Source organism: Nilaparvata lugens, chromosome 5, assembly GCF_014356525.2.
Source record: "Nilaparvata lugens isolate BPH chromosome 5, ASM1435652v1, whole genome shotgun sequence".
NCBI lineage: Eukaryota > Metazoa > Arthropoda > Insecta > Hemiptera > Delphacidae > Nilaparvata > Nilaparvata lugens.
Window position 1 is genome coordinate 38,813,968 of NC_052508.1, and position 12,311 is coordinate 38,826,278.

The window sequence follows — 12,311 nt, forward strand, 5'->3', positions numbered from 1 at the left end:
AATACATTAAATGTGGGAAGATGAGAGATTGAACCAATAATAATTTAATGTTTCTAGGGAGGATATCGTGCATTTTCTTCAATGCATGCATGGCTGAGAATACCTTTTTACAAGTTTTGTTCACTTGTTCTGACCAGTCAAGAGTATTATTCATAATAATGCCTAAATTTTTAACTGAGCTACAGTAAGGAATGTCATTACCATCTACACTAATTTTGTGAATCGATTCAAGGTCAATATTGTTTATAAGACGAGAATATCCAATTATAATGGGTTGTGTTTGATGGGATTAAGCTTAAGGCCATTTTTCTTTGTCCATTCCACTATCGAATTGATATCCTGATTCATTATTCCAACTGTTTCATTAATTTTTGTTATGGGACAGCTTAAATAGATTTGAAGGTCGTCTGCATAAGTATGGAAACTGGAGAATTTGATAATGGAAGAAAGGTCATTAGCATACAAAGTGAAGAGGAGAGGGCCTAAAATTGAACCTTGTGGTACTCCATGCTTAACGTTTTTCCAAGTTGACTTTTTGTCACCGACAGATACACATTGTTTCCTACCTAATAGATAGGATTTAAACCAAACTAACGAGTTGTGACTGAAACCAAGAATAGCCAACTTATTCAGAAGGACTGTATGATCAACAGTATTGAATGCTTTAGAAAAATCAAATAGGGTGAGGATGGTGCATTTTCTTTGGTCCATAGCTAAGGAGAGGGGTGTGAGAGAGAGGAAGAGGGTGAGAGAGAGAGTGGGGGGGGAAATCTATTTTTATAACACCCCCCACCCTCCGGGCGGGGGGAAGAGGTGGCGGGATGGACGAGGGGGGAGAGGGGGGAGGGGATTTCGAGCAAAAAAGTCAGTCTGAAGTATCTTACTATGTCTACTCTTTGTATCAAGTTGATGAATTCAAATGTCAACTAAAAATTGAAAAAGTGTATGCAAAGCATTATCTAGTGAACATGACTGACTTTTGTAAGCAAAATGGCTTTGTTGAAACAAATGAACCCATGAATAAAATTATGTTCTTGAAGAAAACAAAGCACAAAGTCACCATTGATGTGTTAGTATTCAAAGGTTGTTTCAAGTTGCTTACATACAAGATGATGACTGTGAATCACATGATGAAAGGGTATTCCCCGGCACTATGTTATGATTAGGAATCCTGTGTTATGCTGGGATTCGGAATAGCATAATCGCTATGCAGTGTATGGTAAGAGTCCATAATTGTGTCTTTTTTCTTTCCTGTAGCCTATTTTTCTTGGCCCTTAATCGTTTCAAATTTTGACTCTTTCCTGTCTTTGTGTAATGTTCAGTAAATTTCTTCTATGATGCATATCTTAACCAATCTTGTCCATAGTCATTTAAATTTGTATTTTTTCTGAAATAATTTTGGAAGTTAAAATAGTAGCTTATTTTCCTAATCTTTAAATTGTTGATAAAACTTAACTTTTCAAAAATCTATCCATTGTAGTGTAAGTAATTGTTTGCTTGCAGTATATTTTTTCATCATGTATTACATATTTTAATTATGTCTATTTTTTGTCAGGTATCATATTAGGTAACTAGGTTTTTCAGAGCAAATTATGTCCCATTTTCTTATTTTCAGTATATTTCTATTAAATATACTTCCTTATGAAAGTTTAGAACTGACATGTAGGATAGGCTCTAATTAATCTTTCTCTTTCTTGTATTATTTAGGAAATTTATTTACTCAATTTTTCTTTTTCTCTTATTTGTATTTTTTAGGGAACTTATCTACCCATTATCCATCTTGATCGTCTTTGTATTGTAATCTTGAAATGGTTTGTACTTATTATACAGTCTTCAAATTCTGAAATTATTTAAAAAATAAATGGTTCAATTTAGAACATGCTGAAATTCAATCTAATGTATAAATTCTCTTGTTGTAATAATAAAACTTCAAAATTTGAAAGTATTAATGAATTGTGTCGCCATATATATGAGATGTTCAATATAAATGAAAGTTAACTTGGATAATGTTTTCATTAAATAAAAACATATTGTCATATTATTAATTGAAATGAGTTGAAGGTTAAAATTTCACTAAAGTTTTTGTAATTGATGTCTTTTTCTAAATTTTAAAAACTGTTTGTTCTATAAATTTTGATATGATTGATTATCGTTTGAAATGGATGCTGGAGTGTATGTAGAATTATTAGTGGGGTTTGTTGATTAGAATTTTGCTGGTATGTGATTGTTTTTTGGGATGGAAACCCATTATTGCCTGAAGAAGGAATAACAGAGGTTATGACTTAGAGAGGCAGTAATGAGATAATGTTTTTTGTGTTGATTACTTATGCTGATTGCCATAGATGCAAAATAATGATTAATAATGTTGATTGCCATAGATGCAGATGATTACTTATGAATATTGATTGCCTTTGAAGCAAAATATTATTGATGTTTTGAATGATTCCCTGTTTAATGATTGATAGTGAAGTTTTGTCATGAAATGTAGTTTGTGTTTAGAACATTGAAAAGTCAAAATAAACTATAGTATCCAACAAACGATGATTGATAATATTGAATAATTTGCTTTTCATAGAATATTTGAACAGTGAATAAATGGAAATGAAATTATTTTTTTATTAAAATTTTGTAATTGATGTCTCCATTGAGTTTGAGGAAATTTCACAATTTATGTATTGCTGACTGTATAATAAGATGTTAACAAATTTCATTTTTATATTGATTATATACTTGTAAATAATTTTCATGTGTATTAGATTGTATTGGTAGCCTTATCAAAATTTTCTTTTTAGTTTATAAGCATTTCAAGATAACAGGTACAGTGTGGACATTAACATCGAAATAATTATCACGTGAATCTCGAAATCAACAACAAGTGTTAAGAACATTTGAGTGATTTTCGAACTAGTGTGACTCATTAATTGACTATCAACGCCAATATCTACGCTGATATCTATACAAATGCCAATGCCAATATCTACGCTGATATCTACACCAATGCCTACGCCAATATCGATGCTGATGCCTATGCCAATATCAATGCCAATATCTGCTCTGATGTCTACACCAATGCCAACGCCAATATCTACATTGATGACTACACCGATGCCTGTGCCGATGCCAATGCCAATATCTACGTTGATGTCTACGCCGATGCCTGCGCCGATGCCAATGCCTGCGCCAATGTTGATGCCAATGCCTACGACAATGCCAACGTCAATGCCGACACCAATGCATATGCCAATGACAATGCCAACGCCTATTGCTGACCATGTGACTCAAACTTCAACACTACCACATTACCTGGAGGTAATTGCCATCCATGTTCACATTCACAACTTTGAATTCAGAATAACAGTCACAGTATCATGAAAGAATTGATTCAAAAAATCCTCTCCTAAATTATTTCTGTATGCAGAACTCTAAACCTTGAAAACTGAAAATATCAAAAAACCAAACCTTACCTAAATTAATCCTCACCTAAGTTAATCCTGTATGCAGCGTCTATCTCTTTTCCAAAAAACAAATTACATTGCCATTTCAAGCCTGAAATGTACATTTTATAATTATATGATACAAAATTTACATGACTCTGTATTGAGTTTGGTATGCAGCCATCTACTACAAGCATGAGGCAATGCTAACTGAGATGTCACCTGTATTGAGTTTGGTATGCAGCCATCTACTACAAGCATGAGGCAATGCTAACTGAGATGTCACCTGTATTGAGTTTGGTATGCAGCAGTCTACTACAAGCATGAGGCAATGCTAACTGAGATGTCACCTGTATCGAGTTTGATATGATCAGTCGACTACAAGTATCAGCCCAACACTATGTGCATCCAGATCGCCCCAACACTACGTGCATCCAGATCAGCCCAACACTACAAGTATTCGGATCAGCCCAACACTGATGTCATCACACTGGAGTCACACTTAACTGAAATTCATACTGAGTGCCTTAATGGACTGTTTTCCAAAATTTGCATCGATAAAATCAACCACATCAATAGTGAAAGAAATGAACATTTTTTGATTTATTGAAATTTTATTTGAAAATTGAATGTAACAATTCATCAATTAATTAAAAAATTTTTTTTTTCTTCAACATACTAAATTTTTTTTAAGCAATAAAAAATTGAATTTTTCTATCTATTAAATTTATGTGCAATTTCAAAAACTATTCTTTATATTGTCACAAAGTGAATTTTTGTGACGGATGGAGAGCCATCGTCCAGCGAAGAATTAGCGAAATTATTCTATTTTAGAATAGGAATAGGATCAACTGCCGGATATATTTTGTTAGATTTGTAGTTGTGTATATGCATTATCACCATTGCCAACAACCCCTATAAATCAGCAGCATCCATATCATCAAAATGATTAGCGGTTACCGAGTCGGGTCGGTATCGCTCTTTATGAAATTTCTGGAATAGAAATATTGTTTACCGGCCTGAATTAGTGTAGCAATTAGTATCATTGTCATCATTAGCTGCACCCTTATCATCAGCACTAGTGGATTCAAACCCTGTCACATGACCAGTGGCGTGATCGTCTTTTCAGACTCCCATTGGTCGGCAAGCCCTTTTCCCCCGGCCTCCTAACTTTCAGCGACCCGGTGTTGCTTCAAGAAGACCTGGGAGAGAAGCAGTTGTTTGGTGGTTGAGCGTGAGATCGGGTCGCGAATCTCCTCTCCTTACGACGTTACCGATACTAATTATTATTCTATCTTGTGTTAACATAGAATATTGTAGGTCGAGTTCCGAACAACTCGGAGTTAGAACTCCCTGTTGGGTTTTTCTTTCTTGTCAGCTATTTTTCCCGAATTCGTATCACTGGGGGTGAACGAGTTATCCTTGGTTTTGAAACCTGTAAGGGATCTCAAGTTTGTGCTACAAATAGTTGAGTGGGGAAATTTAGCTAGGCTCTTAGCAGATTATTTTTGAGGGCTTAATTCTTAAGTCTCGACTCTGTTGCTTCACGACATTTAAGTTTAGTGCGGGAATTTATTCGCTTTTCTCCGTATTTAGTCCTGCAGTGATTCAGGTGACTGTATGTCAGGACTGGTCACTTGTGTGCATTTCTTCTTCTGTAATAAGGTAATCTCAGTTCTTAGGGATGTATTTTCCTTATTAATTTTCATACTATGGAGTGGCCCTGTATTTTAAATTCGCTTAGCAGTTTCTGACTTGCTGTAATTCCAAGTAGGAAAAGCCCAATCCTTTTCCAAGAGAACTCAGGTGCAGCTTGAGCTCATCCTCGTCGAAGTTTCTAGACTGCGACATCCTTTCTCTTTCTCTCTCTTAACTTTCCCTATTCTATAATCCTTCTAGCTCTCAGGTACAGCTTGAGAACGTCCTCGCCGAAGTCCCCAGACTTCGGCATCCTTTCTCTTACTTTCTCTTCACTTTCCTTATTCTAAAATCCTTCCTGCTCTCAGGTACAGCTTGAGAACGTCCTTGTTGAAGTCACAGACTGCAACGCTTCCTGCTCTCAGGTACAACTTGAGAACGTCCTTGTTGAAGTTCCCAGACTGCGACGCTTCCCACTCACAGGTACAGCTTGAGAACGTCCTTGTCGAAGTCACAGACTGCGACGCTTCCCACTCTCAGGTACAGCTTGAGAACGTCCTTGTTGAAGTCACAGACTGCAACGCTTCCTGCTCTCAGGTACAGCTTGAGAACGTCCTTGTTGAAGTCACAGACTGCAACGCTTCCTGCTCTCAGGTACAGCTTGAGAACGTCCTCGCCAAAGTCCCCAGACTGTGGCATCCTCTCTCTTTCTTCCTCTTAATTTTTCCTACCCTGTATAGCGCGAGATCTCAGTTCCAGACTAGAGATCGTTCTCGTCGCGGTCCTCAGACCAGCGAGAGGTGTAGGAAACCTTGTGTAGAGCAGGATCTCAGTCACAGATTGGAGATCGACCCAGTCACGGTCCTCAGACCAGCGAGAAGCTTGGGAGAATCCTTGTAAACCTTTCCCCATCCTCTCATAATAGTCGACATACTGACTATTAATTTGAAAGCGTTTCGGACAATTGAGAGTGATTCCCATACCCTTAAGGGCAGTCACAGATTGGCCCTTAATAACCGGCGCGCAGTCATCAGATTAGCGCGGGAATCCTGTTTAGCAGTTTCAGAATTGCTGAAAATCCTTTCGCAGCTGCAGGCTCGCAATTCAGAAATCCGACACCCGAAACCTCATCCTTTGAGCTTTAGTTATCATAAAATTGAAATAGATATACTATCTTTAGCTAGCAGGTTCAGCTTGCTGAGAACTATATCGCAATTCACAGATTGCGAGTTATTGAACCAAACCCCATTAGTTACAGGAAGGAACAATCCTATTAACGAATCTCCATTCCCCAAGCCCGATAAAATATTCCCCATACCTCAAACTCGGTATACCATATCCTGTACCTTATACCACTTACGCCTCTCCAATCATATTGATCTAATACCGGGTGCGCAGGTTCAGTCTGCACACCGACAGCCCGCAGTCTCAGATTGCGAAAACCATAACAAAAATTCTATATCATTCCTTGTTAAACTCCATCCCGAGCTCCTCCACCTACAACCTTTATTCCGGGCTTGCAGGTACAGCTTTGCTCGCCGTCAACTTGCAGTTGGTTCAGATTGCGTACTACCTTTACAAATATAATTATTTGTGGGGATCTGATATCCGGATCCATATCCTTGGTTAAGGTTACCTCAATTCTCCCTAACACCCAACCTGAATTCCAAGAGCCGAGGGCCGAATCGGCCAACAACGGCACGGGCACACACTCTTCCCTTCAAATTAAATACCTCCCGCCAAAGACAGAGGGTAAAGAATCAGGACAGGGGGAGAAGTGTAGGTCCAGTATCTCCACCAGTCAATACGGTCACCGACCCCGACCCATACCCGGCTGTAGCTAGTCCGCGTCGTAGCAATACTTCGCAATTATTGGGAAACCTAGAGAGTGGAATAGGACATCCTAATAAAACTGACGTCTCCGAACGTGGGGCTAAGACGTCTGGCGCCCAAGTAGATCGTGAGCAAAGGTTAAGTAAACCCCAGTGCACGATGTCGGAACGGGGAGAGGAGTCTACACTCCAAGAGTACGAGGAGGACCAGGGAGATCACGAGACAGACACCACGGAGCAAGAAACCGACCCTCGAGTGTCGTGGGTGTACTGGCTGAGTAGGGAGGAAGCGGTCAGCTACCTGGAGAGTCTTGGCCTGTCAGCAGTGGGGACCCTGACGGAGCTGAGGAGGAGGATGGTTGAACACCATCGGTCCCGGACCGCTGCGACCTCTCAGACTCGCCGGGACGATGCTATCCCAGGCACAAGCCGTGTCTACTCCGAGCCGTCCCTCCACAACAGAGTGAATCGACCAACAGGTATAGAGCCGGCACCACACCGCTCTTCAGGCACATATAGTCAGGGCGCTGTATGTGATAAGGTAAGAAGTTGGAATTCACGTTTTGATGGTGCATCAGATGCTCCCAGTTTTATCGAGAGGCTCACTGAACTTCAGAGCGCATATGGGATATCTGGGGAACAATCTCTTATAGCCCTACCAGAGCTGATGGAGAGAGGGGCCCTACTCTGGATGCGGAATCGTCGCTCCCAGTGGAGGACGTGGGCTGACTTTGTAGAGGCGTTTAAACTCCGATACTATCCCCATACTTATAGTGACGATCTTGAAAGTCAAATCATTGCAAGGAAGCAGAGGGAGGGCGAACCGGCTGATGAGTATGCCGAAGCCCTACTCACTTTAATGAGGAGATTAGGAAGTTACGACGGGGATAGGATATATCAGAGGGTGTATCAGAATTTATTACCCAGATATAAGTTACATGTCCGAAGTGTAGGAGCCCAAAACATAGACCAACTGTTAGATATAACTAGGGAATATGAGGCAATCCGCGCTGAGGAAAAGCACTTTGTCCTCATGGAATACCAAAATCGAGGACAATAAACGGGGAGAAAATTCAGCTAAGGCAACTTCTAAACCACGGGAGACTAAAGTGATAGAAGAGAGTAGTACTAGTCAGGGTCCTGTGTGCTGGAATTGTAAAAAGACAGGACATTGGAGGTCAACTTGCCCCGAGCTTTCTAAGTGTAAGGAATGTGGGAAAAATCATGATCAGTGTAACTGTAAGTCCCAGAGTAAAAGATCGTCGGGAAATTCAGTAATTCATTCAACAAAGATTTTAAGCCCCAGAACCGTGTCAGGAGATACACGGAGTTTCATTGATGTGAGTTTGGCGAACCAGAAATTTGTCGCTTTGATTGATACAGGATCGGAAAAATCCTACATCGGTACACAAGTTCTGAGAGCATTAGAACGTGAGGGGTCAGTAAAGAAAGAAAACTGCACACATAAAGCGATACTTGCTGATGGGAAGTCTGCTCTCCTCTCGATAAAAGTTTTTACCCAATTGAAAATAGAAAATATTTCTGTTTCTTTCCAGGCTGTAGTGATGGAAGGCCTTAAGCCTGACGTGTTGTTAGGAGTGTCATTTATGATTCAGCATAATTAAACTATAAATATGAGGCATAATAGAGTAGAATGGGAACCAGAGATAGTGGGAGCTATACGTGGTAGTAAGAGTTCAGCGAATACTTCTAAGGTGTCGACTGCAGCTGCCGTTAGACCAAGTAGGGAGGTCGGAGATAACGGGGTGTACATGTGCGTAGGAGTAGAGGGGGTGGACCTGAATGCCGCTATAGATACCTCATCTCAAAAGTCATACGTTTCTAGTGAGATCGCGAAACGTCTTAAGATAGAAGGAGAGACCACTTTACCGATCACTGTATGTGGCAAGGAGTATAAGTGGCAAGTGTCAGTTGTCCCAGATATTGAACCTCGTATGATTTTAGGTGTGGAAAATCTGCGTAAGATGGGAGCTGTATTAGAAATGCAACCCCAGGGAGTCCGATTACGGAGTAGGGAAGGGGAAGGTAGGTTATCAGTTGTCTCTGAGCAGGAGAAATTCGATAATTTTCTGGAAGAAGAAATCCGGAAATTCTCTTCACTCCCAGGACGGACCCATATCTTGAAACACAAAATAAAACTCCAGGAAGGAGTTGAACCCTTCAGACTTCGTCCCTATCCCAGGAACCCTATCATGCAAAAAGTGATCGATGAGGAAGTCGATACAATGCTTGAACAGGGAGTCATAGAACTCAGCTGTAGCTCGTGGAGTTCTCCTATCGTATTAGTAAAAAAATCGAATGGGAAAATAAGGTTTTGTATTGATTTTCGTAGACTTAATTCTGTGACTCATAGAGATGCTTACCCCCTCCCAAATATGACTGGTATTTTAGACAGGCTTCGCGATGCTAAGTATATATCTACTATTGATCTGAAGAGTGGTTATTGGCAAGTTCCGTTAGATGAGGAGAGTAAAGAATTGACTGCTTTCATAGTGCCGGGCAGAGGTCTATTTCAATTTAAAGTGATGCCTTTCGGCTTACACTCAGCTGGAGCTACCTTTCAACGTTTGCTGAATCAGGTGATAGGGCCTAAACTCGAACCGTATGCGTTCGCGTACTTAGACGATGTGGTAGTATTAGGGGAGACTCTTGAATCCCATAGAGAACATCTCGCAGAGGTTTTCCAGAGGTTGAGAGATGCAGGTCTAATTATAAATAAAGATAAGTGCAATTTTCTGAAATCTGAGCTGAAATACTTGGGTCATATTGTGACAGAGCAAGGCCTCCATACCGACCCGGAAACGAAATAAATAAATAAATGAGTCAATTCTATTACACATTGGCAAATAATCTGATAATGAGATCCTTCCAGATTAATTTTTATCAATGATTAAATTGAGGCTCCATCAATTATTGTTATACTTTTTTCAATTCAAAGTGAAACTTCAAATCAAATAATTTATTATTAAATCACCATACCATCTATTCATATGATTAGTCCATTAATAAAAATTAAAGTCAAATAAAATTATTCTTAATATCTTCTGGATTAATTGTAACTTACTGGAGACTGGGTATACAGAAACAAATATTTCATGCTTTTTTCTATTTGACTACTTGCTAGACAGCCATATTTATTTCTGAGTACAAAATTCATAAACTCAAATAATGAATAGATCACGAAGAAAACAGAAACCTCCATAATTTATTTCCTTTCAATAATATATTTTATAGAAAAAAAATATAAAGTAATGAATTTGTTGACAGTGTGTGACATAATATATCCCAGAATGACAATTCAATGGAATTGATGAATGCAAATTATATAAAAATCTGCATAATAAATAATTTACACATCTTATGAATCTTATTTAGTAATAGGCTATATCAAATAATAAATAGTCTATTATTATTGCAATTACTATAACCCACTATTAGCTATCACTATATGAAAAATTACTAATAACTACTGATACTATTCTAGCATATTATGATAATATACGGTTAAAAGAATTTATCTTTTTTCTATCTGTATGAACTTGTGACCCCCGTGGTTCAGAGAACTCGCTCAAGAACTGTTTTGCATTGTAATCTTTGAAACCCTCAACTTTTGATTATACAGAGTTTATGAAAATTACTAAAGCTGCTAAATATTTCTCTTACAATAATAATTTGACAGCAGTTTCCATTGGGAATGTTATTTGAAATGAAAAATTTCTCTAAAAATATTACTCTGTCGCTTCAACATCTTTGACACTCAAAGATTTTTTTAAATGTTTGATACATGATTTCGATACATAGTTCCAAGAGAAAATAAATAGCCAAAACCGCAAATTGATAATTATATCAACCCATATCATTTTGTTGATACAAAAGTTGTAAAGTATAATGAACCAGCTAAAATCATATTATGTCAGTGTGTGTGATTGCTCCCAAATCAACGTTAGTAGACAGTCTACTAACTTTGCTCCCAAATAACCTCAGATGATGTTACGAATGAATGAATGGAAAAACTGTAGTAATTGCATGCAAAGAATTCTTCAGCTGACCAAATGATAGATCATAACAATTTTTTTCTAATGCACTTTCAATGTTATTTTTATATCCTGAAAAAGGACAAAAGAGTGAGTCAATTTGTTGTCCAACAAACTTGACCTGTAAAAGGGTTCGGAGAATACGTGTTCATAATTTGAGAAGATTGATCAATTCTTTCTAAAGTTATTGTAGAACATACAAACAGACGGACAACGACTTTGTCCTTCAGTAAGTCAAAAGTTAAAACTCACGCTAGTTCAATAATTATTCTATACAAAACCACTATAAATGAACAAAATATATTACCAATCTTAATTTATCATGAATACCAATAGAATATATGAGCCCAAAGTTAAACAATAATATTCAACATTCCATAATAACATCTATATTCACAACCAGAATAGAAAATACTTCGAAATTCATCAGTCCTTTAATGTTACGAAAAGCAATACTATGAAAATGAAAATACAGTCGAACCTCTGTATAACGAAGTCGATTATCCCGAGAAAAAATTCGCTGCTGAGAGGTATTCGTTATTGAGAGGTTCTGTCAAGAAAACTGCCACGATCCTATGGATCTTATAATATCGTACCACCCTATCTTCTTCCTACCTGAATTGCCATTATTTTTAGTGTATTGACCTTTCTGCTGAAACTAAAGAATTCCTTGATAATGACCGTCTGCTTCCTATACACACTACACTTTGTATGTTGAAGTCAAGAAAAAACTTTGTTGTTGAGAGGTCCGAAATTCGTTAAATAGAGGTAAATAAGCAGCAAAAACTCTAAAATGTCATAGGACCAGGTAAAAATTCGTCGTGTAGAGGATTTCGTTAGGTGGAGGTTTGTTATAGAGAGGTTCGACTGTATATTAGTTTGTTCAACATCCTACAGTTTATAATAGACAGGCCCTTATTGACAATTACTTGTGAATAGCTCCTCGAATAACAATGTTTTGAAATACTATTGTTCACGTAGGCTTCAGCAACATCTTTCTGCAAGAAGGGCGTTGGCAGTTGTGCGTGTGTCAAACTGGTTGGAATCTACAAATTTACACCCTGGCTCACTAGAGCAACTGTTCAAAGGTAGTTTACAAAGAATAGCTGTCACGAAAGGCAATTCATTCATTTTAAACAAAGACAGCTCATTATTTGACATTGCAGTTGAGAGCGTATTGGAATATCAACATACAATATGATAAACAATATAAAACTAAATTTCGTATTAGGTGGATAAAACAATTCTTTTAGACTCAGTATGAGAAGCAGAAGGTGATATAATTGAAAAAAAATAAAATATCCCTAATTCTATGTGCTAAAAATTTTTGTTGGAGAAGATGGAGATGAAGC